Consider the following 25,420-nt stretch of genomic DNA (forward strand, 5'->3'; position numbering starts at 1 on the left):
GTGTGTGTGTGTGTGTGTGTGTGTGTGTGTGTGTGTTTGCGGTACAGTATGAATGTAGAAAACTGTAAGAGTATACCTCTTGGGGGTTGGTTCTTTTCTGCCATGTTGGTGGATTTAATGATTTAGTTCAGGTTTCCAGATCTTCAGCCACTTACTGGCCATTATTATCTTTTAAGCCATGGTTGCTAATTCTAGTTCTTTTCTTTAGCTGCCCAGAATCTTAACTGTGATTCATTATTTTCTGGATCTAACATGGAAAGAAATCTTGATTTCTTTAACATGTTTTTGTTGGTATTTAAGATTTGCATGTCTGCATTATATAATGTGGTTGAGTCAAATTCACCCCCTAATTTCTTCGTCGTCATTCCTTTCTTATTCCTTTATGGCTTTCTCCTTACTTCATGTATTTATTTCTTTAACCCCTTGAATTCACTTAGTATTCTAAATATGACCCCCAGTATATGACAGTCCAATAGAACCATGGGTAACCTCTCTAGGACTCAACCTTTGAAGAAAACTTACTCTTCTCCTAGAATCCACCAATTTCTAATAACTATTCAACTAGGAGTGGGGCTTTATGAGCCCTCCCATAATCATGCTGGCTTGTTCTTGTGCAGTTCTTATGCATGCAGTTCCAGACATTATGAGCTAATGTATGCAGTAACCCACGTACGTTAGGGAGTGTAATATAAATGTTTTACTTAGAATTGAGCACCACTGCCTTGTTCTATGCATGTTGGTTATTTGTGGGATTAACTATCTGTGTTAATTAATGTGTATTTATGAGAATTTACTACAAGAAAGAAGCTTTGCTTAAAAAAAGGCTGAGAAATTCACTAATCATTGGGCATAAAGATAAGAATTTATGGTGCAATTGAATACTGTGCCTGTTTAAGAGAAAATCAATATTAGGTTCTCCACTAGGACCTATGGCTTAGTCAACCCTGGTTATATATTTTGGGCTCAGGAAATGGTACCAGATATGAGTTTTGTCTTGTAGAACAGATCTTAAGTACAATCAGTAACTGGTTGGTTACTCCCACAACATTGGAACCACTGTTATACCAGTATTACTTACAATTATTAATAAATTTTTGAAGGTACACTGCTGTGTAACATTGTAGACTATCTTTTCTCCCTGGAAACATGCATAGAACTTTCCAGCATAATGATATCCAGGAAGGATAAAGTTCCTAGTTCAACACCAGCTTGATTTCTTCATGTCTTATGATTCAAGTTATATGGTGTCTTCTGCAATACGGTCTTATTATTAAGTTCTGTTGGGTAACCAAGGGCAACCTATAATGTTTGGGGAATCTTGAAACTTCATGATTCAACAATTTAAAGGAGGTGACCTATACCTGGCCCTGGGTTTTATGGTAGCCCATGTTGTCTGGAAGAGGCATCGTCTCCAGGCATAGAGTAACTCTATTTAAACTCCTTTTATGAATCTGAATATACACATTTTATGAAGTTATGAAGTTTCTGCAACTTTCCATGTGTCTTTTCCAAAAGATCTTGCCCATGTTATCGCTCCTCTTCCATTCCAAATGTCATTAAACTTCCCTGTTCCATTTTTTTTCTCATAAATACTACCTGTGTTCTATCCCCTGCCTTGCAATGCCCTCGAATGGCCTCTTACTGATTTCCTGATTTCCATGGGTCCTCTGATTAAACATGTGTGTCTAAGGATTAAAAGCTAACAGCCTCACATGTGAGATAATATCCTCTGTTTGTCCGTCTGGGTCTCAGTTAACCTCATATAGAATAATTATTTTCAGCTGCATTCATTCTCTGCAAATTTCAAGATTTCATTTTTGTCTTTATAATTGCATAATTATTAACAGTGACTATGGACCATATTTGCATTATGGATTCATCCCCTGGTGGACAAGTAAGCTGTTTCTATTTCCTGGCTACTGTGAGTAGACTAGCAATACACATGGCTGAACCAACATCTGCAGTAGGAATACAGGGCAGGTGCCCCGCAGTTATACGGCTAGATCTTATGGTAGACTTATTTCTAGCTTTTTGAGGAATGTATATTGGTTTTCTTGGTGGCTGTACCAGTGTGCACTTATACCAACAGTGAATAGGTGCTTCGCCTATAAGCAGGCTTTCATTTGCTGTCATCTGTTTAAAAAGTTTAAGCATTCCAACTTTAACGTACGAGAGAGGAACTGAAGAAAATAGCAGAGGATGAAAAGCAAACCCGCCATTTGCTCATAGATTGGTAGGACTAGTTATTATAAAAAATGTCTATCTTTCGGAGGGCAGTCAGCACAAATACAGCAGAGGACTCTCGGGTCTGGGCTCAGTCAGAGAAGATGCATCTAACTCTAAAGAGACTGGAGGCCCCAGGGAGTTCAGAGGTCTGGCAGGGTGGGTGGAGCGGTGACATCCTAGTGGAGGTGGGCGGGTAGGGGGGGGGAGGATGTATGGGATGTGGAACAGTAGGAGGGTGGACTGGGAGGGGAATAAAATCGTGAGCGTAAAAATAAAAAAATTAATTAATTAATTAAAAACAAAACAAAACAAAACAAAAAAGTCTGTCTTACCAAAAGTGACCTAGAATTTCGGTAGAAATCTAATAAAAATTTTAATGTAATTTTATATCCAGTCACTGTAATTCTTCATAGAAACTGAAAAAAATGATTCTTAAAATTCCTATGAAAATACCAAATCCCAGGACAAACAAAACAATCTGGAACAACACAAGTGCTAGAGACATCACTATTTCCAATGTGAAGGAGTGCCATGACAGTCAAAAAGACGCCACACTGACGTAAACCCAGGCACACCGGCCAATGGGATAGAATGAGGGTCCTATATAAGCCATCCTTCTCTTCACTCCACTACCAGTATTTGCCCAATTTATTATATATAAGAATTGTTTTCCATTCCCAGATAAAAATAACCTAATGAGATCAATCCTTCGTTTCGACATACTGGAAGATGGTTCCTCTTCATTAAGGGAACGTGGGCTTTTTCAGTTCTTCTGGAGACATTGCCCAGGGACAGCTGTCTTTGAAGGATCACCTCTTGTTTCACACCTTCTTTTGGCGCATGCTCCCTGCTCGCCTGTTCTGATTTTATCTAGAAACACTCTCATAAGTATAACTTCATGTCCAGTCCAAATCTCTCCATGACCGGTCTTTTGCTGTACGTCTCCAAGTGTACACTTCTAAAGTCACTTCTAAAAAGCGTGGCAGAGTAAAGATCATATTCCCGTTCATGGCCACCTTTATTCCTGTATTTCCTCCATCAGTCAGAGGAACACTTGAGTCTTTCTTGACCCTGTTACCATTGTGATGAACCAAACAGGGCTCATCGTGAAGTCTCATGGATCTCCCCATCTTGAACCAACCACTCTCCCCTCATGCTTCCTGCTGCTCTGGTGCAGTGCTTTGTCATTTCTTGCTTAAGTTTTATTGTGGTTTATCTAAATCTCTCCCTGCTTTTAGTCAGCCTGGCCTCTTAACCGTTTTTCTTATGGTATCTGAAGTGTGCACTCTTGCCCTTTCTCATTTTTAAAGCCCTGGCAATTCTTCATTGACCTGAGAACTAGCTCTAAGCTCTTTGTTATGACTTCAGAATCACTCATACTTTACTGTTTGCTCACTTTTGGAAGCAACTTCCCACCTTGAACCTGGCATTTTTTTTTTCGTATGCACCATTTCCTCTGTTTGATTCCTTTGACGAGGTGATGCCTTTCCTTAGAGTATCTTTCCTACCTAACCTTTTCTGTCTTTTTCCTCCAAGATATAGACTTTGAGCAGGTGCTGTCTTTGATCCCAACCTTTCAAGACTGACACTGTATCACTCTCCCTAGGGCTGCAATTACCACACTGAACTTTAACTCCCTGTTTACTTACTGTGCTCCTGAACAGGTTCTTCTAGACAGGGATTATCTTGTTCCCCAAGCCCAGAAGCATCAAGCCCAGTGTCTATATTATGGTTTCTACCTAATATGTATTAATAAGCAAAGTTCCCAGAGGTACAAAAACAGGAGTTGGCCATGGTATCATGGCGGAGAAAAGGCAGACCTATGGGAATAACACAAAGTCACGTTATAGGTTGTAGCTTCTTTATTTCTTACAGTGTTCAGCTTCTTATAATTTAATATCTAGAAAAATAAGTAAAATGAACAGAGAAGGACTTTCTAATTTCATATTTTCTGCCCCTTGAGGCACCATAATATACTTTTAAAGGTTGTTAGTTAACTTAAATTTTTAACAGACTCACAATGATGCCTTTTCTAGGTTCCGATTTCTTTGAAATCCAGAGGGAAACTCTGACTTAAGTGACATAATTCTAAGTCTTGTGTTGTCACCTTCTTCTTATTTCAGTTCCTGGGTCCTGGTGGTGATTCTCTAACATATACCTAACCAGTATGAGGTCATGTAATAAAACACCTTCAGGTTGTGGACTGGCACTGTTCTCTCATAGGTGATGGACTTCTGCTGTGCTCATGTTCTTCAGCCCTGATTCAGACCTTCACCCTGGGAGCTGTATTAACAAACTTCTAAGTAAAAGCCAGGTTTCAAATTTTACAGTTCAATTCCTATATCATATTCACCTCATGAAACTCTGTAACTTAAGCCAAACCTTAATAAACAACGACCAAACATGTATGTGGGGTAGGGGCAACACAGCATCTCCTGGGACTTTTAACTGCGTCTTTGGATTTCTATACCCCAGTGGCTGAGTTTCACCATTGACTCCAGATTCAGCTGAGTCACTCTCTCAGAATCTACTGAAAAAAGTTTAAAGCTGACATCAGTGCTAAGGGTTGATGGGCCCTGAGTAGACCACACTTTAATATGAATTCATGTCTTACAATTCGCTTTGTAGAGAAAGCCTGCCCATGGAATCCAAGGGGCCCACTGCTTGGAAACTAGATATGCTTATTCTTGGTTTTCTATATCTGCTTACATACTTCTTTCTATGCAGAGGTTGCCTGGAGCTCTGTTTCTCATTTCCAGTCTCCCCTGCTCATCTAAATCTTATTTTATGGGGTTCACTTCATTTCACCCTCTCCAACAACTAAGGCAAGGGCCATGGCCCTTCATCCTTCTTGATATTGTATTTCATTCTCTCAAATTATTTCCTATTCTTTTAGAGCAGAGGTTGCATTTTCTTCCTATTTAGCATGGGAGGTATGGCTTACTGTGCTAGGCAGCTCAGTGAGTCTATTTAAATATCCTGTGAAATGACACATAGAGCTGTTCTTGTCATGTTATCCAAGGCCCTCTCCAAACCAGATTAGTACAGGGAATTCTTTAGGCTATTAGAACATTCTTCTGATATTTTCTGTAGCTTCTGAAATTATTAAATAAGAAATTTTCTGGAGGGATTATGGCTCTTGTGAAAACTATCAGTTTTTTTTTTAACTTGCCGTGATGAAAGAATTACAAGATGAAATTATAGGCTTAAAGATGAGAGCAAACTGGATACCTTCGTTTGTCCTTTAATTCCCCACTACAGGGAGAAAATTGGATCAATCGGGCTTCTGTGAACTTGATCCCAGTTTTCTTAGTCATGCCCGGCACTAGTTCCTGGCACACCAAAACGGCATTTTGTTCAAATAGGTATGTGACACCAGAGGGTGTCTGTGGCAAATAATAGTGATCTTGTGCCAATTGTTGACACAGAAGCCTCCCTGACACGTGGTCACCATGATCTGCGTTTTTAGATGTCTTCACCCTTCTGGTATCAGCAAAAGTGGCACCTTCCAAGAAGCAAAGAAAAAATGCAATTATATTCTAGCTTGGCATGGTGAACTTTTAGGAAGAATACTTAAATTAAAGTTGAGGTAAAAACTTATGTGGTAAATATTTTGAAAGAAGGTGACATTTGAAGTCAAAATCCAGGGTTTTCCTTCTGGGAAACTGCATATAAGAAATAGAGATCAGGTTGAAAGTGGCCCACAGTCCCAACTGGTTTTACTTTGCAACCAGAGGGTACAAATTGTCTTCCAGAAACAGACTCCCGGGTAACTAACTGTCTTCTGGTGGTAATATATATGTCTCTCTCTCTCTCTCTCTCTCTATATATATATATATATATATATATATATATATATATATATATATTCATTCATATATATATATATATTATATATATATGAATGTTGTTGATTCCCCTTTATTTATCTGAACTGAATTGAACCTAAAGAGGTTAGAAGGAAGGAAGATGGACATGAAGATACAATATGATTTTACTTTTCTAACATTATTTTTCAAGTTTTGATAAAGTATTTATTATTTCTATAATCAGAAATCCTTGCTCTAACAAATGAAACCTAAAGGAATTCATTAATTATTTAGTTTAGCTGTTCTGAGTATAGGTTTTTGGACTCTACACCTCTTTGGAGATCTGATGAGAGCAATTTGAAACTCTTCAGAAACGTGAGCATCTCTCTACAGAAATAAAAATTGCCATAAAATTTCAACAGGAATCTAGACACCAAGAGCCATTTAGTGCTATGACGCCTCATGTAGGAGACTGCAGGATCTGGGACACTCTCCCTACCATACACCCTAGAAGCTGAGGCAGGACTAGATTGGAAGACTTTTGTGTTAGTTCTGGAATTGTCTGTTCAGGAGGCATGGCATCACTATGCCACTCCGGTCTGGAGCTAGCTGTGGTCTGTTTTACATACTAAGCCTGGGTAAACTTCCCAGTATACAGGAAGAACACCCCTGCCCTTTGGTCGCATGTAATAAACTCACCTGTAGTGATTGATGCCACTATTTTGGCCCTGTCTCCACAGCTTCCCATTCCAGTGAAGTTACCCTTTGATTCGGAAGGTGGTGAATGGTAACACCTACAGATGAGCCAATGTTTTGTTCAGAATCTGGAATTCAATAGTTTCTCTGATTCTCTCTGATTTTATTGTGTTCAAGGTGATTAGGTTTTTGCTTTGAGAATTTTTTTTCTACTTTCAGGAAACAGTCTGACTGTTTCCTTTGGCACCTGGTACTGGGGAAGACAGCAAGGACGGAGGTTGGCCTCTGTCTGTCTATTATGGAATCATTCGTTGAGCTGATTCCCATGATAGTTCCTAGTTAACAACTGCATGGCATGTAGAATTTGGGGCTACAGAGTCATGGGTTTCTTGACATCAGAAGAATCTTTTAAACAAGAACAACAAAGCATCAATGTCATAAGCAAGGGGAGAGAGCATGGGCAGAAGCAATGCACACAGCCGAGTCAGTCTTTCACTGTGAGTAAATAAGAAAAATCCTTATCTTGTCAGAAAGTCCCACAGAGCATCATAAATTGTTTCAGGCAGCACATCCTGCAGATAGGAGAGTTCTCTTGGTGCAATAAAATCTCAAACACAGATCTAGAAACAGATGTCTGATAAATTTCTTTGCATGCTGTTAAACCATCCATAATGTCATGTCTGCAGAGGTTCTGAACCAAAGCTAGGACTGAATCCCCACACCGAGTATAGCGCTTGTGCAAGGGGCACTCTCTGGGTATTCCAAGTACCAGCCATGGGAGCTGCTTATGCAGATGTCTAACATTTGTCCATACAAACAAAAGGCAAAGATTTGTATATGTGCTTCCAACACAGATTTTTTTCTTCTACAACAAATAGGCTGTACAGTGGCATATTTTATAAGTGGGATGGAAGTTCTATTATAGTTTGCAATACATGTGTGTTTTAAAATATTATTTATACACATACATGTAATATGTCTATGCAAATATTTATAATTATTTGTAGGTATATCATTAATGAGGTGAAATACAGAAATATGAGCACATATGTTTATACATACACACACACATAAACACACATACAAATACACACATAAACACAAACATATAAACACACACACACACACACACACACACACACACACACCATTCATGTACCAACCACATATAGAATCAAAGCTAGCCATGATGAAGAATTCTTCTCTTCTCTTTGATATTTTGCTTATGAAGTATACTTTTTAGTCCTCCTCCCAAGGTGTATTTCTAGTATTCAAACTGTATACACAGTTTAAAGCCTATATTGTTTCTTTATTATAGGTTTACCACAACTCTTCATTTATCATAGTATAGCATTCTTTGTTATTCTAATAATATCTACCTGATGGTAGATCACTAGAAAAAACAAAAGAGTTCCTACATAACACAAAAAGAAACTGCATGAGGTTATGAAACTGAGAGATGTGCCTGAATAGCTTGTTCTTTGCACTTCGTGAAAATACTCTGCACATTATCTGACCGGGAACACAGGAGAGCATAGCCATGTCTTCCTGCTCAGTGTAAATGAGTATCCATTGACTTTTATTTCCACTTTGCTGGTACCTCTATGGGGACAGTAGTTGACATATGACTCTTTTCTATACTTATCCATAAACTCATGGAGTTATATTATGGTTTGTGACTAATAAATATTAATGGAAAGTTTTCAGGGGTGTGATGAAAAGAGTCTACCATGGAAAATCAGCCAGAGAAAGGTAGACCTATTGGAAATGCATGAAACACATCATAGGTTGTAATTATTTTTTAAATTTATCACACTCTTCTTGGTTCTTATAACCAAGTAAGACAGACAGAGGCAAGCCTGTCTTTGCTGTCATCATCTCTACCAGGACCCCAAAGGATACAGCCAGACAATGGGAGGAAAAGCCCGTGGTGCACATTAATAAATGATACTGCATGCCCACAGAGTGCCCAGCAATGATGAGAAATACTGACTGACCTGTGTATTGAATATGAGCATCCACTCACACACATCCCATCAAAGGTCTGGCTCAGAAACCTCAAGCCCTACATTCTCCTCTTCCTTCTGGGTGGCTTTAGAGACACCCAGTCAAGCACAGTGACTGAACAGCACTGACAAGAGAAAGCTGTCCCCAGTGCAGGATGCCAAGAGAGAAGTAAGCAAAGCCATGTGATGCCAACGAGCAGTTAGCATTTAGGAGGTGACTTTTACTTCCTGAAAAATAATTTTGGTTACCGGACTTTTGAACGTCAAGGTTCCCTTCTTTATAAAATCTCATAAAAAGCACATCCTGGTTCTACTTGATGGTTCTCAAGAGCCAGCTTTCACAGGGCTTTCCAATAACTTGCAGTGGGAGAATAAGCCATTCGTACTCCTAGCAAGAGGAATCTTCAGTAATCAGGTTTTTCTTTTTTTTTTCCCTCTCTCACCGTTTCTCCCTGAGCTCACAAATGATAAGATTATCTTCAGGACAGGTACTTGGCACATGAAACAAATGATCCTTTGCTTCCCCGTGAGTGACTCTGCATCCCAAGATGTCTTCTCTTCCTGGAGGGAGCCAGTTCTGTGTACTGATTGTCTGTGCTAGTAAACATCTGTTTGCTGACATGAATAGGGTTGTATCTTTATTGACACACTTGTGAGGCTGCTTCAGAGAAGCTGCTGCTGGCCCCGCAACTTCTTGGGGAGGAAATGGGGCACCTTGGCAGGAGGGCAGCCTTGAGGAACAGGGTGATATAGTATAAGGTGACTCTTAGTAATCACTATGTGTCTGAGCTATTTGACTTGTAAAACCAAGGGGGAATGGGGCAAAAAGAGGATAGGTTCTGTCTCAGAGGCTAACGCTTTCTGATCCTATCATGGAAGCTCCCCCTTGTGGAGCATGGACCATCCTGTGAATGAATTATACTGTGTGCCATAAGCCTTGAGGTTTTTGGTAAAAGCAGTGTAGCCTTGAATGACCTAACCACCCAAGTTCTTTCCATCATTCCCCATGTGAGTAAGGTCTCCTTGGCAAGCATCTGTTTACCAGGAGAGCCAGGTAGGACATCTTTATATTTGAGCACTGTGCTCCAGTTTCCTGCCAGTTCCTGGAATTATTTAAACAAGCCAGACTCATCTCCTCATGGAAACCCAGCTTTTTTTCCCCCTCTTTTGCCTATAAGGCTGGCCTCACACAGTCCCTGCTTGTTCACGCTGTTTCTGCGTTGAACCTCCATGCATTCTATGTATGCGCAGTGTCTTTCTCAGGGTTGAGAGTTTCTGTGCCAATGGTTTGTTGTAAATTGTTCAATATTGGTATCATGTATTTTCAGCTATGCCTCTCTCCCTGGTATGGAGGGTAAAAATAGAGCTGATCAAAACATGCTGCATTCACCCTTTCTACATTAACAAATTTCCATCACTGATTCTTGTACCTCCAACACAGAGGAGCCTGATACTTAGTATGTTATATGCATCTGTTTGAAAAAATGAATAAACAAATCTCACAGTCCCTTTTGGTTAAGGGTTTCACTGAATGCTCTCTCTCCAGCTATAAAATCTTTACTAATGTATAATCTGGTAAGTTAGTCAGTGTTCTATCACTATGAAAATATATGTAGGATGGGAAATGCGAAACTTTATTTTGATTTCTGGTCTTAGCTCACATTGCTTGACCATGTTACACTTGGGCTTTTGTTTAAGCAATGTGTCAAGACAGAGAACACACGGAGGGGCTGAGAGGGGAGGGGGACAGACTCTTAAAGTCCTTCAAAGACATGGCCTAACTCCTTTTTGCTAGGCTTCCTCTATAATCTTTAGATATCACAGGCTACTGACCATATCTTAGAATCTGGTCTTTGTAATGTACTTAAGATACAAGCATCAGGATAGGCTGGGGTCTGGGAGAAGAGGGCACAGATCCTCAGTAATGTCTTCCAAGTTCTTTCAAACCCAGAGTGGGTGTTGCAGGCAAGCTAACAGCTGGAACTGATGTTGGAAACACAACCTTGTTTAGCTTAGTGTTATACTGAAGCGCTTTGGAACATTCAAGCATTAAAAAATGTTAGTGAACTGGGCTATATATAACACCTTTTGAGACGCTCTAGTTCATGTGAAGGATTACCCCCAAATAACTTGTTACGCAGGATGGGTGGTTAGATAGACAGACAGATTGGTTGGTGAAAGGATGGATGGATTTTTAGGCTTTTTTCTCAAAGCATATTTACTCACAGAGGAAACTGGAATGCAAAAGAGAGAAGATAGAGTAGGGGAGGGAAGAAGCTTTTATTTGGAGGATTCTGTGATGACATCACCCTTCACTAGGCCAGTATATTATTTCCCTTCTGTACTGTAACCAAATCAATTAGTGGTCACTTACCCCAGCCATGATAATGAAGTTACGCCAGAGAAAATCTGGTCCAATATAAAGGTTAGAGAAGGCTGTCATTGTTTCCATGAGAACTTGAATTGGAGGGGAAATCTGAGGACCCTATGGATCCCCAGGTCTCAGCATCTCTAGCTCACACTTAGCACAGACCCTTCTAAAGCTTTATTTCCACACATCTATCTATTTTTCTTATCATGCTCTCACCATCTAAAAGGATTACTCAGATCTGATTTCCTGTGGAGAGGAAGTTTTTCCTGCTTTTATCTTTATTTGTTTTTCTTTAAAGAAATTATGAGGAGTTTTTCTCAGCTTGTTATTTTTCACCTGTATTATTACCCAGTATCATAATTTTATTCTTACTTGTTTTGCAAAGGCAAAGATCTCAAGGAGTTTTTCTCCTCCTTTTACAATCCTTTATGCAAAGCTCTACTCGCAATAGTTTTTTTTTTTTTTAATCAGTCTTTGCTGCTTATTCATTCCATAGCAGTTGCCAGATAGGTTGCCTTCTGTGGCCTTGAGTATTGTTATTGAGGAGACGAGGAAGCAGAATTGTGTCAGTCTGTCTGAGGTCATACTGAACTGATTCACAAGACACTCTGAACTCTGCATATTGAAACAGTGGAACACTGAATAGTTTTCTTGCTGCAACGATTAGGCCGGGCGGCTTCCCAGATGTTGCTTAAATTGCGTTACCCTTTAGCTGCTGCTAATCCTTACTATGATTTTCTTTCTTCTTTCTTTCTTTTTTTTTTAAGCATGAATTGGTACTGCAGACCTATGAGCTCACTCACCAAGGGGTTGAGCTCAGCAGCTGGAGGGACAGTGGTTGACCGGTTTATAACAAGTGAAGAAACAGGTGAAGAAAGAATGAGTGGAATCATTATTTTGACATTTCTAGGTATCTGATATGGCAACGGAATTGAAGGGGACTTTCCATTTAGATTACTCTAAGACATCTGTTTTAGTGTCTTTGGCAGGACTCTCTAAGGGATGACTAGTCCAAAATCCTCATTAATATAAGCTCTGTTGCTCCAGCGGTGGTAGGTGCAATGCAGGTGGGTGTTAGTGTGGAGTTTATAAGACCAAACCCACCTCAGCAACTGCCACTAATTGGCTCCCCTGGGAAGTCCCAAGAGAAGCTGTCAATCTTGAAGACTCAGTTTTTGTTTGTGATTTGTTGTGATTTCTCTTCTGCTGCTCTTTCTCTACCTTCATCCATACTACCTCTCCTTCTTGCACACATAAGTGGTTGTTCCCAAAGCACAAATAATCAGGAAGACAAGACATACCTCTTCTGAGATTGAACATTTCACCCCCTTTCTGCCCTTCTTCCATTCTCACCAGGACTGGAAGACAATCCCCAGTTCTGTGAAAGGATGCTCTCCAAGGTATAGCTGACGCAGCTAGAACATACCCTGAATAAATCCATCAGACAGTATACTGTCCCAGTGTGTTACAGAAGTTGGTTTCTGGTTCTCCTAAAAATGAATTCTACTCATCTGAAAACTGACCGTGATCTTAATCCCATCCCTAATTATATCGTTGTATTTTAAGGTTAAATTACAGGGTAAGGGAAGCTACATTTAAAGGGTATGGGGTATAAAATAGAGAGAGGCTTTCTGTGGTCCTGGGGATGATAGTGGTAATAATAGCTACTCTTTAATAAGCAATTATATGTGAATTAACTACTCTGATCCTCTTTTATAGGACGATATAATATCTCAGAGGGAATTTGCTCAAGGTCTCAGACAAGTGCAATGTCAGGACTTGACGTTAGGTTTGTTCGACTCCAAATGCCTGTGTTCTTAACTGCTCTGCTCTGCTTAGCCTTTTGTTTTATTTCTTTTAACCCAATGTACAAAAGTAATTCCGATAACTCTCTAACCCAGCAGGCATACTTTGAAGTACTTGAGGAAGAAGTCAGGGACATTTGACTAGTCACAATGCTGTTTTGTTATTCCATGTAATATATTTCAGGTCACTCACAATTCTGAGTGCTGTCCGAGGCTGAATCCAGGTGACAGTGAGCTTTGTGAGTGGTGAGGGTTTATTAGAATGCTAGCTTAATTGTAACATTCTTCTGATCTTTCTTATGATTACATAGAGAGGATACTGAAGAGACTTGGAGGAAGCGTCTCTCTTCTTGAAATATATAGACTAAGTTGCTGGATTCCATCTATCCCAGGTTGGGGAGCTTCATATGCTCTGGTCAGTATGTCATGTAGAATACAGGATTAGAATACATTCCAGAGAATAACCAAGTTTAGATATATTACTTTTATGTGTTTCAAACCTATTTGAAGCCCAGGAAATTAACAATTTATTTTTTTTGAGCACAATTAATTTAATAAGCTCATGTTTTGGGTAGTACTTGATTTAACCTGATTTATGAAAACTGATTTTAAAAAATTATGATCTTTAAACCTGAGGCATTCCTCTTAGGTTGTAAGTGCTAAATACAGCTTTTCTTTTGGCTTCCTCATGAGCAAAATTACTTAGTGCTAAGTTCTTCAGATCACCCCCAAGCATTCATCTGCCTATTTTTGAGAGCAGTCTCACTGGTGTAGTACTTTTAATAGGGTAGAAATTCAGGATATATATTGAGGTATATCCTGAAATACCTGTAAAGTCCTCTCAGAGTCAGGACCTTCTCCTGGCAGATTTTAAAAAGAGAGGTAAGGGAAAATGAGTGGGAGAAAAGGAATCACCATGGAGTCTGACTTCGAGTAAAAAACAGATTCTGAAACCCAAAGTTCAAACATTAACTAGAGCCCTCCTCTCATGCAGTTAGAGCTATTTCTGTTCTGTAACTGGGTTGTTTCTATTGGATGAAGAAATAGAGTGCAAATGTACATTTATAATCCAGTTTATACTTCAGCCACGATGTTTAAATTCTCCTGTTCTAACCTACGCTCAAAATAAAAATCCAGACTAGCAAAGAACTCCATGTCAAAGTTTCTTTTGGGCCTTCGTTCATTTTCAATATCTCTCTATAGCTTAGGGAGAGATTAAAAAAACAATAAAATGACTGAATGTTGAGACAAAACAGAGAGAGTGGCTGTTTCTGGTCTGTGGACAGACAGGACAGCCAGCTACTGACTCACAGTCTGTCTGGAAAGGTTAGCAATGGCTTTGAAATTTTATCTAGACTATCTTTTTTCCTTTGGGCAGAAGCTTTCTTATACTTCCCCAGTAGATAATCTGTCCTGTATTTTAATGAAACTTCCAATGTGGAGGACACAAGCTCCCAGAGGATCTCATTGTGAGATTCGACAGCTATCGGAGCCAGACTCTGTTGTCTATTTTTACTGTTTGTGCTCGCCATGGGGATGATCAACTTTTTGTAAACAGAATCGAATCTATATAAAACCATTTTGTGCGGTACTTGAACAGACTGACAGATATTTATAAAACTAAACAGCCGCCCTGGAGCCTGACTAGTCCAGTCCCGTCACTGTAACTATTGGAGGTCTTCTATCCTCCACATTGAGATGACTGGGTGCCTTCTTTGAAGTTCATGCTATGTTCCTGATTCAGTTCTCCCTGCTCCTTCCCAGTTTTGGCCATCTGCATCCACTGTTAGTATTTTCCTCTCAGTGTTAAAATCACGTTGGCTCTTTTAGCCTATATTCAAAATACATAACTCCTTTCAGTAAGCAAAGTGGTCTTTTTTTTTAATTAACTTGAGTATTTCTTATTTACATTTCGAGTGTTAATCACTTTCCCGGTTTCTGGGCAAACATCCCCCTAATCCCTCCTCCACCCCTCCTTTATGGGTGTTCCCCTCCCCATCCTCCCCCCATTGCCACCCTCCCCCCAACAATCTAGTCCACTGGGGGTTCAGTCTTAGCAGGACCCAGGGCTTCCCCTTCCACTGGTGCTCTTACTAGGATATTCATTGCTGCCTATGAGGTCAGAGTCCAGGGTCAGTCCATGTATAGTCTTTAGGTAGTGGCTTAGTCCCTGGAAGCTCTGGTTGCTTGTCATTGTTGTACATATGGGGTCTCAAGCCCCCTTCAAGCTCTTCCAGTTCTTTCTCTGATTCCTTCAACGGGGGTCCTATTCTCAGTTCAGTGGTTTGCTGCTGGCATTCGCCTCTGTATTTGCTGTATTCTGGCTGTGTCTCTCAGGAGCGATCTACATCCGGCTCCTGTCGGCCTGCACTTCTTTGCTTCATCCATCTTGTCTGATTGGATGGCTGTATATGTATGGGCCACACGTGGGGCAGGCTCTGAATGGGTGTTCCTTCTGTGTCTGTTTTAATCTTTGCCTCTATATTCCCTGCCAAGGGAATTCTTGTTCCCCTTTTAAAGAAGGAGTGAAGCATTCACATTTTGATCATCCATCTTGAGTTTCATTTGTTCTAGGCATCTAGGGTAATTCAAGCATTTGGGCTAATAGCCACTTATCAATGAGTGCATACCTTGTGTGTTTTTCTGTGATTGGGTTACCTCACTCAGGATGATATTTTCCAGTTCCAACCATTTGCCTACGAATTTCATAAAGTCATTGTTTTTGATAGCTGAGTAATATTCCATTGTGTAGATGTACCACATTTTCTGTATCCACTCCTCTGTTGAAGGGCATCTGGGTTCTTTCCAGCTTCTGGCTATTATAAATAAGGCTGCGATGAACATAGTGGAGCACGTGTCTTTTTTATATGTTGGGGCATCTTGTGAGTATATGCCCAAGAGAGGTATAGCTGGATCCTCAGGAAGTTCAATGTCTAGTTTTCTGAGGAACCTCCAGACTGATTTCCAGAATGGTTGTACCAGTCTGCAATCCCACCAACAATGGAGGAGTATTCCTCTTTCTCCACATCCTCGCCAGCATCTGCTGTCATCTGAGTTTCTGATCTTAGCCATTCTCACTGGTGTGAGGTGAAATCTCAGGGTTGTTTTGATTTGCATTTCCCTTATGACTAAAGATGTTGAACATTTCTTTAGGTGTTTCTCAGCCATTCGGCATTCCTCAGCTGTGAATTCTTTGTTTAGCTCTGAACCCCATTATTTAATAGGGTTATTTGTCTCCCTGCGGTCTAGCTTCTTGAGTTCTTTGTATATTTTGGATATAAGCCCTCTATCTGTTGTAGGATTGGTAAAGATCTTTTCCCAATCTGTTGGTTGCCATCTTGTCCTAACCACAGTGTCCATTGCCTTACAGAAGCTTTGCAGTTTTATGAGATCCCATTTGTCGATTCTTGATCTTAGACCATAAGCCATTGGTGTTTTGTTCAGGAAATTTTTTCCAGTGCCCATGTGTTCCAGATGCTTCCCTAGTTTTTCTTCTATTAGTTTGAGTGTATCTGGTTTGATGTGGAGGTCCTGATCCACTTGGACTTAAGCTTTGTACAGGGCGATAAGCATGGATCGATCTGCATTCTTCTCCATATTGACCTCCAGTTGAACCAGCACCATTTGCTGAAAATGCTATCTTTTTTCCATTGAATGGTTTTGGCTCCTTTGTCAAAAATCAAGTGACCATAGGTGTGTGGGTTCATTTCTGGGTCTTCAATTCTGTTCCATTGGTCTATCTGTCTGTCTCTGTACTAATACCATGTGGTTTTTATCACTATTGCTCTGTAATACTGCTTGAGTTCAGGGATAGTGATTCCCCCTGAAGTCCTTTTATTGTTGAGGATAGTTTTAGCTATCTTGGGTTTTTTGTTATTCCAGATGAATTTGCAAATTGTTCTATCTAACTCTTTGAAGAATTGGATTGGTATTTTGATGGGGATTGCATTGAATCTGTAGATCGCATTGGTAGAATGGCCATTTTTACTATATTAATCCTGCCAATCCATGAGCATGGGAGATCTTTCCATCTTCTGAGGTCTTCTTCAATTTCTTTCTTCAGAGTCTTGAAGTTCTTATTGTACAGATCTTTTACTTGCTTGGTTCAAGTCACACCGAGGTACTTTATATTATTTGGGTCTATTACAAAGGGTGTCATTTCCCTAATTTCTTTCTCAGCTTGTTTCTCTTTTGTGTAGAGGAAGGCTACTGATCTATTTGAGTTAATTTTATACCCAGCCACTTTGCTGAAGTTGTTTATCATCTTTAGTAGTTCTCTGGTGGAACTTTTGGGATCACTTAAATATACTATCATATCATCTGCAAATAGTGATATTTTGACTTCTTCTTTTCCGATCTGTATCCCCTTGACCACCTTTTGTTGTCTGATTGCTCTGGCTAGAACTTCAAGAACTATTATGAATAAGTAGGGAGAGAGTGGGCAGCCTTGTCTAGTCCCTGATTTTAGTGGGATTGCTTCAAGTTTCTCTCCATTTAGTTTAATGTTAGCAACTGGTTTGCTGTATATGGCTTTTACTATGTTTAGGTATGGGCCTTGAATTCCTATTCTTTGCAGGACTTTTATCATGAAGGGGTGTTGAATTTTGTCAAATGCTTTCTCAGCATCTAATGAAATGATCATGTGGTTTTGTTCTTTCAGTTTGTTTATATAATGGATCACGTTGATGGTTTTTCTGTATATTAAACCATCCCTGCATGCCTGGGATGAAGCCTACTTGATCATGGTGGATGATTGTTTTGATGTGCTCTTGGATTCGGTTTGCCAGAATTTTATTGAGTATTTTTGCGTCGATATTCATAAGGGAAATTGGTCTGAAGTTCTCTTTCTTTGTTGGGTCTTTGTGTGGTTTAGCTATAAGAGTAATTGTGGCTTCATAGAAGGAATTCGGGAGTGCTCCATCTGTTTCAATTTTGTGGAATAGTTTGGATAATATTGGTATGAGGTCTTCTATGAAGCTCTGATAGAATTCTGCACTAAACCCGTCTGGGCCTGGGCTCTTTTTGGTTGGGAGACCTTTAATGACTGCTTCTATTTCTTTAGGAGTTATGGGATTGTTTAATTGGTTTATCTGTTCCTGATTTAACTTCGGTACCTGGTATCTGTCTAGGAAATTGTCCATTTCCTGCAGATTTCCAAGTTTTGTTGAATATAGGCTTTTATAGTAAGATCTGATGATTTTTTGAATTTCCTCTGAGTCTGTAGTTATGTCTCCCTTTTCATTTCTGATTTTGTTAATTTGGACACACTCTCTGTGTCCTCTCGTTAGTCTGGCTAAGGGTTTATCTATCTTGTTGCTTTTCTCAAAGAACCAACTTTTGGTTCTGTTGATTCTTTCTATGGTCCTTTTTGTTTCTACTTGGTTGATTTCAGCTCTGAGTTTGATTATTTCCTGTCTTCTACTCCTCCTGGGTGTATTTGCTTCTTTTAGTTCTAGAGCTTTTAGGTGTTATGTCAAGCTGCTGACATATGCTCTTTCCTGTTTCTCTCTGCAGGCACTCAGCGCTATGAGTTTTCCTCTTAGCACAGCTTTCATTGTGTCCCATAAGTTTGGGTATGTTGTACCTTCATTTTCATTAAATTCTAAAAAGTCTTTAATTTCTTTCTTTATTTCTTCCTTGACCAGGTTATCATTGAGTAGAGCATTGTTCAATTTCCACATATATGTGGGCATTCTTCCCTTATTGTTATTGAAGACCAGCTTTAGGCCGTGGTGTTCTGATAGCATGCATGGGATTATTTCAATCTTTCTGTACCTGTTGAGGCCCATTTTTTGACCAATTATATGGTCAATTTTGGAGAAAGTACCATGAGGAGCTGAGAAGAAGGTATATCCTTTTGCTTTAGGATAGAATGTTCTATAAATATCTGTTAAGTCCATTTGGCTCATGACTTCTCTTAGTCTGTCTATGTCTCTGTTTAATTTCTGTTTCCATGATCTGTCTATTGATGAGAGTGGGGTGTTGAAATCTCCCACTATTATTGTGTGAGGTGCAATGTGTGTTTTGAGCTTTACTAAGGTTTCTTTTATGTATGTAGGTGCCCTTGTATTTGGGGCATAGATATTTAGGATTGAGAGTTCATCTTGGTGGATTTTTCCTTTGATGAATATGAAGTGTCCTTCCTTATCTTTTTTGATGACTTTTAGTTGAAAATTGATTTTATTTGATATTAGAATGGCTACTCCAGCTTGCTTCTTCTGACTATTTGCTTGGAAAGTTGATTTCCAGCCTTTCACTCTGAGGTAGTGTCTGTCTTTGTCTCTGAGTTGTGTTTCCTGTAGGCAGCAGAATGCAGGGTCCTCAATGCGTATCCAGTTTGTTAATCTATGTCTTTTTATTGGGGAGTTGAGTCCATTGATTTTGAGAGATATTAAGGAATAGTGATTATTGCTTCCTGTTACATTCATATTTGGATATGAGGTTATGTTTGCGTGCTTTTCTTCTCTTTGTTTTGTTGCCAAGATGATTAGTTTCTTGCTTCTTCTTAGGGTATATCTTGCCTCCTTATGTTGGGCTTTACCATTTATTATCCTTTGTAGTGCTGGATTTGTAGAAAGCTATTGTGTAAATTTGGTTTTGTCATGGAATATCTTGGTTTCTCCATCTATGTTAATTGAGAGTTTTGCAGGATACAGTAACCTGGGCTGGCATTTGTGTTCTCTTAGGGTGTGTATGACATCTGTCCAGGATCTTCTGCCTTTCACAGTCTCTGGCGAAAAGTCTGGTGTGATTCTGATAGGTCTGCCTTTATATGTTACTTGACCTTTTTCCATTACTGCTTTTAATATTCTTTCTTTATTTTGTGGGTTTGGTGTTTTGACTATTCTGTGATGGGAAGTGTTTCTTTTCTGGTCCAATCTATTTGGAGTTTTGTAGGCGTCTTGTATGCTTATGGGTATCTCTTTCTTTAGGTTAGGGAAGTTTTCTTCTATGATTTTATTGAAGATATTTACTGGTCCTTTGAGCTGGGAGTCTTCACTCTCTTCTATACCTATTATCCTTAGGTTTGATCTTCTCATTGAGTCCTGGATTTCCTGTATGTTTTGGACCAGTAGCTTTTTCTGCTTTACATTATCTTTGACTGTTGAGTCGATGATTTCTATGGAATCTTCTGCTCCTGAGATTCTCTCTTCCATCTATTGTATTCTGTTGGTGAAGCTCGTATGTACAGCTCCTTGTCTCTTCTTTTGGTTTTCTATATCCAGGGTTGTTTCCATGTGTTCTTTCTTGATTGCTTCTATTTCCATTTTTAATTCCTTCAACTGTTTGATTGTGTTTTCCTGGAATTCTTTCAGGGATTTTTGCGATTCCTCTCTATGTGCTTCTACTTGTTTTTTATGTTTTCCTGGAATTCTTTCAGGGATTTTTGCGATTCCTCTCTGTAGGCTTCTACTTGTTTATTAATGTTTTCCTGTGTTTCTCTAAGGGAGTTCTTCACGTCTTTCTTGAAGTCCTCCAGCATCATGATCAAATGTGATTTTAAATCTAGATCTTGCTTTTCTGGTGTGTTTGGATATTCCGTTTTTGCTTTGGTGGGAGAATTGGGCTCCGATGATGCCATATAGTCTCTGTTTCTGTTGCTTGGGTTCCTGTGCTTGCCTCTCGCCATCAGATTATCTCTAGTGTTCCTTTGTTCTGCTATTTTTGACAGTGGCTAGACTGTCCTATAAGCCTGTGTGTCAGGAGTGCTGTAGACCTGATTTCCTGTTTTCTTTCAGCCAGTTATGGGGACAGAGTTTTCTGCTTTCGGGCGTGTAGTTTTTCCTATCTACAGGTCTTCAGCTGTTCCTGTGGGCCTGTGTCTTGAGTTCACCAGGCAGGTCACTTGCAGCAGAAAAGTTGGTCTTACCTGTGGTCCCGAGGCTCAAGTTTGCTCATGGGGTGTTGCTTATGAGCTCTCCGCAGTGGTTGCAACCAGGAAGATCTGCGCCGCCCTTTCCGGGAGCTTCCCTTCACCAGGGTTCCAGATGGCGTTTGGTGTTTTCCTCTGGAATCAGTAATGTGTGCAGAGTGCAGTCTCTTCTGGTTTCCCAGGCCTGTCTGCCTCTCTGAAGATTTAGCTCTCCCTCCCACGGGATTTGGGTGCAGAGAACTGTTTATCTGGTCGGTCCCTTCAGGTTCCGGCGGTGTCTCAGGCACAGGGGTCCTGCTGCTCCTGGGCCCTCCCCCACGGGAACCCAGAGGCCATATACAGTTTCCTCTTGGGCCAGGGATGTGGGCAGGGGTGGGCAGTGTTGGTGGTCTCTTCTGCTCTGCAGCCTCAGGAGTGCCCACCTGACCAGGCGGTGAGGTCTCTCTCCCACGAGGTTTGGGAGCAGAGAGCTGCTGCGGGCAGGCATCCGCAGGTTTGGGACTCCAGCTAAATACTGGAAGTGCCCGGCCCTAGAGGAATTTTGCCTCTGTGTGTCTTGAGTTCACCAATCAGGTCGATTGCAGCAGAAAAGTTGGTCTTACCTGTGGTCCCGAGGCTCAAGTTTGCTTGTGGGGTGCTGCCTACAAGCTCTCCGCGGCGGCAGCAACCAGGAAGATCAGTGGTCTTCTTTTTTATTAGTTGATTTTGTTTTTGTCATTTTTATACATAGATACAATACTATTATAATTACTCTGATCTCTTATCACTGGCGTACAGTGCTAGAAGATGGTGAGAATATGTGAGAGTTGAATACTAAGTCCTAGAAGAGATATTTATACATTAAAAAAAAATAAAACAGTGCCTATTAACACCGAGCATGGATGTGCATACCTGCAATTCTAGGACTAGGGAGATTGAGGCTGGGTGACCACAAGTCCAAAACCAACTTGGGCTGCATATTGAGACCTTGTTTCAGAAAGTAAAGGAAATAAAAAAGGAGAGGGAGGGGGTGAGGAGGTAGAGGATGAGGAGGAGAAAAAGAAAGACTATGATGAGTCGTGCCTGTTATTGATGGAAAAGTAAGATCGGCATTGAAATGTATTAAAGGCTTTGGCTGAGGTGCTCTGTCTGTAGCTAAGGCTTCGGGGGTTGATGACTCAGTAAGTATGAGCCTCGCTTATTGCCATCAGGTGAGTGTTCAGATCACCACAGATTTCCCTGACAGGCCCCACACCAGGTAGATATTCACAGATATAAAAAAACCAACTCCATTGATAAAATATATGGTAGAGGTATAGAAACAGAGGAAACCAAGCTCAATAGACTTCTCTACTCAGTTTAGGTAATAATACAAAAAGTACATTGTAGGGCTTCAAAGCTTGGGCAAGGGTTTTCCTTTTCATTTTGTTTTGTTGGCTTGTTTGTTTTTTTGCTGGTTTTTGTTGTTGTTGTTGTTGTTGTTGTTGTTGTTGTTCTTTCTCCCCCACCGCCACGGCTTTTAGTATAAAATGCCATCTGTCTTATTATGGGATTTCCACACCTGCTTTATCATTCCTCTTACTCCAAGCCCCCATTCTTCCTGTTGACTCAGTTCCTCTCTTCACCTGGTGCCTCTGCTTTCATGACAAATCTATTCTGATTTTGTTATTCTTTTTTAAGAAGTTGTCTTTGTCCCTTTAAGTATGTATCTACTTGATCGGAACAATCAAGTAGAAGCAGAAGGACTGCCCGTTTCATCGTGTCTACCCCTTTGCCATGGGAGAGTCTAAATCCCTGCATGTGGATTTAGACTCAGTTAATCTCTGTTTGTGCAGTCCAGCCTTTCCTTCTATACTACTGAACTCTTCTAGGGCAGGAGCCTTCCTTATTCATGGGTAAAGAGGATCTAATCTACCATTTGGGTCAAGGACTGATAGTCAGTCCCATGAATGAGTCATTCAGAATTTCCATAAATGGAAAGAACTACCTTGAAAGTTTTTGAGCTCCTTGCACAGGAAGCGCTATTATGAGTGACGTCTTGAAATGGGTTGAGTTTATAATCAAAACGATAGGTCAGGATTTTCCAAAGGTTATAAAGATAATTTGAGGATAAAATTATTTATAGATAACCACACGGGGTTTTTAAAAGGTCAGAGTACAGCTTAACAGACATCTCTGGTTGGCATTTCCCCCCTAGGTCCAGATTATTTCTATTATCTTGAGCCCAGGTTCTGTCAGTAAATGTAGAATTATTACTTCAGGAAGTACACCTGTATTACTGGTATATGGGGAAAGGATATAGCCCCTCCCCATCAGACAGGTTTCATTTTTCACGTTGTACAAGGCCACTTTGTGCATATGAATACAATTTATTAAATTTATGATGAATCTACTTTTGCACTTTGCTATTTCATTATCCTCTTGTATTTTTATATGCTTCTGGAGAGCATAAAATATGCCACATATGCAGTAATCCCTCCTCAGGTAGCTAGTGTTTTGTGATCAAAGGAAAAACTCAATAAATATTTTTTTTGAAAAAAAAGATGCATATGGTAGCTCAGACATTTTTCCAATTTAGCATCTGATGATAGCAGTAGTAAATATGATGAAATTATATTGAGCAGAAGCTTATGTCTTCAATGTAGAGAAAATAAGGGAAAAAAATACCTACAATTTCACCACCAAAGAATAGCTACTGTTGAGAGGTCAGATTGAGTTAGGGAAGTGGTTCAGTCTGTAATGAGCTGGCTATGCATTTATGAGGAGCTGAATTTTATCTCTATATCCTTTGGGGTTGGGGAAGCCATGTTTGGTGCCACATGCCTGTAATTTCAGGACTAGAGAGATAGAAAAAGAGTAGATTCCTAACGCCTACCACTCAACTGACCTAAGGTCCTTTGGTGAGCTGCAGATCAGTAACAGACCCTGTCTGAAACAAAACTACACCCAAACCAGGACAGATGATTCTCCTGAGAAGCCACAGCTAAGTTTGTCATTGGTTTCTGTACACATGGACATGTGCACAGGATATGCACATACATCAGTGTATGTAATATATGTACATGTTCACAAGAAGATGTTATATTGTTTTCACCTCTACATTGTTTATATAAAGTATAATTTTATTCATAGATATAACCACATAGTACATACACAAGTTTGTGTCTTGAGATTTTCATTTGAAATTAAAGTATTCATAATCATCATATATACATTGTTAGCTTTTAATTCTACAATAAAAAAGGAAAAATATAAAAGAACTGTTTATGTCAAGACCATTTTCTGAAACAATATCTACTTGAAATTGTTTGACTTATTATTTTACAGATTTATTTTATTGTTTAAAGATTTATTTATTTATGTATTTTGTGCCTCTGTGTGTGCCCATATGTGCTCAAGTATGTAGAAGCCTACAATAGTAGGTGTCAATCCATCTAGAACTGGAGTTTCAGGTGATTGTGAATTTCCTGATATGGTTTCTGGGACCTGAATCATTTACTGGGTCTCTGCATAAACCAAACATGCCCTTAACCACTAAGCCAGCTCTCCAGCTCTAGATTTATTTTATTCCTATTTACGTGTACGCACATGTTTATACGTGAGTCACACAAGTGAGTGACTATACCCAAGGCTCAGAAGAGGACTGAAGCTCACTGAGGTACAGCTGCTAAGAACCACATCAGGGTTCTCTGAAAGAGCAGTATGCCTATTTAATCACTGACCTATCTCTCCGGTTTCTCAAAAGTCATTAAAAAATAAAATAAAATAAAATAAAACAAAGTAAAGTAAAATAAAAACAAACAGGATCTCAGTATGCAGTCCTGGCTATCCTGGAAGGAACCCACCTGGCTGGCCTTGAACTTTAGTAATGCTAACATTAAAGGTGTGTGCCACCATTAATGGATGGTTCTGATGGATGATCTTCTTAAGTGTTGATTCTTTTATTACCATATTTCTTATTGGATTTTCACTTATTCTATCTAAATATTAACATTTTCCACATAAAAGTCTGGACCAAACAATATAGGAACAGAGAATGTCTTGGTTTGGTTTTCCTTTTGACTATTTTTAAGGCATCCAGTACTTACTGACAAACTGCCAAATACACACACACACACACACACACACACACACACACACACACACACACACACACAGAGAGAGAGAGAGAGAGAGAGAGAGAGAGAGAGAGAGAAAGAGAGAGAGAGAGAGAGAAAAACAGAGAAACAGAGAAACAGAGAAACAGAGAAACAGAGAAACAGAGACAGAGACAGAGAGAGACACTGACTCTTGACTGGCTTTGGGGGGGGGAGCCCCAACTTTGTTTAGTTTTCGAAAGGGGGTGGGGTTTCCTGCTGAGGTTCACCGGTTTTTCTAATACATTTAACACTTTTGCTCTTTTGTGAATTGTTCTCTCATGTACTTCTCTGCATCTTTCTTATTTAACTGGTTCGCTGCTTTATTTTACACAGTATGTTATTTCCTGCACAAGAGGACGTTTTTCTTTTCCGAAGCCTAGTAAATGCAGCGGCAGCCAGTGGCCACAGCGGCTGCTTGGTGGACTGTTGCAATGCACCTCTGACTAAGCCCGGTTACTAAACGGTCCCTCTTCCTGTTAGTTCTGCATTGTGCAAGTGGGGTCTGGGACATTCACC

General features: G+C 39.9%; 1 protein-coding gene across 3 annotated transcripts in view; it reads left to right on the top strand.

Annotated features, from left to right (window-relative positions):
- The window catches only part of Pde4d (phosphodiesterase 4D), a 1,511,604-nt gene that overhangs the window by 296,529 nt on the left and 1,189,655 nt on the right, over positions 1–25,420 (top strand). The gene's annotated exons all lie outside the window — the stretch shown is intronic.

Source organism: Rattus norvegicus, chromosome 2 (genome assembly GCF_021556685.1).
Source record: "Rattus norvegicus strain SHRSP/BbbUtx chromosome 2, alternate assembly SHRSP_T2T, whole genome shotgun sequence".
Taxonomy (NCBI): domain Eukaryota; kingdom Metazoa; phylum Chordata; class Mammalia; order Rodentia; family Muridae; genus Rattus; species Rattus norvegicus.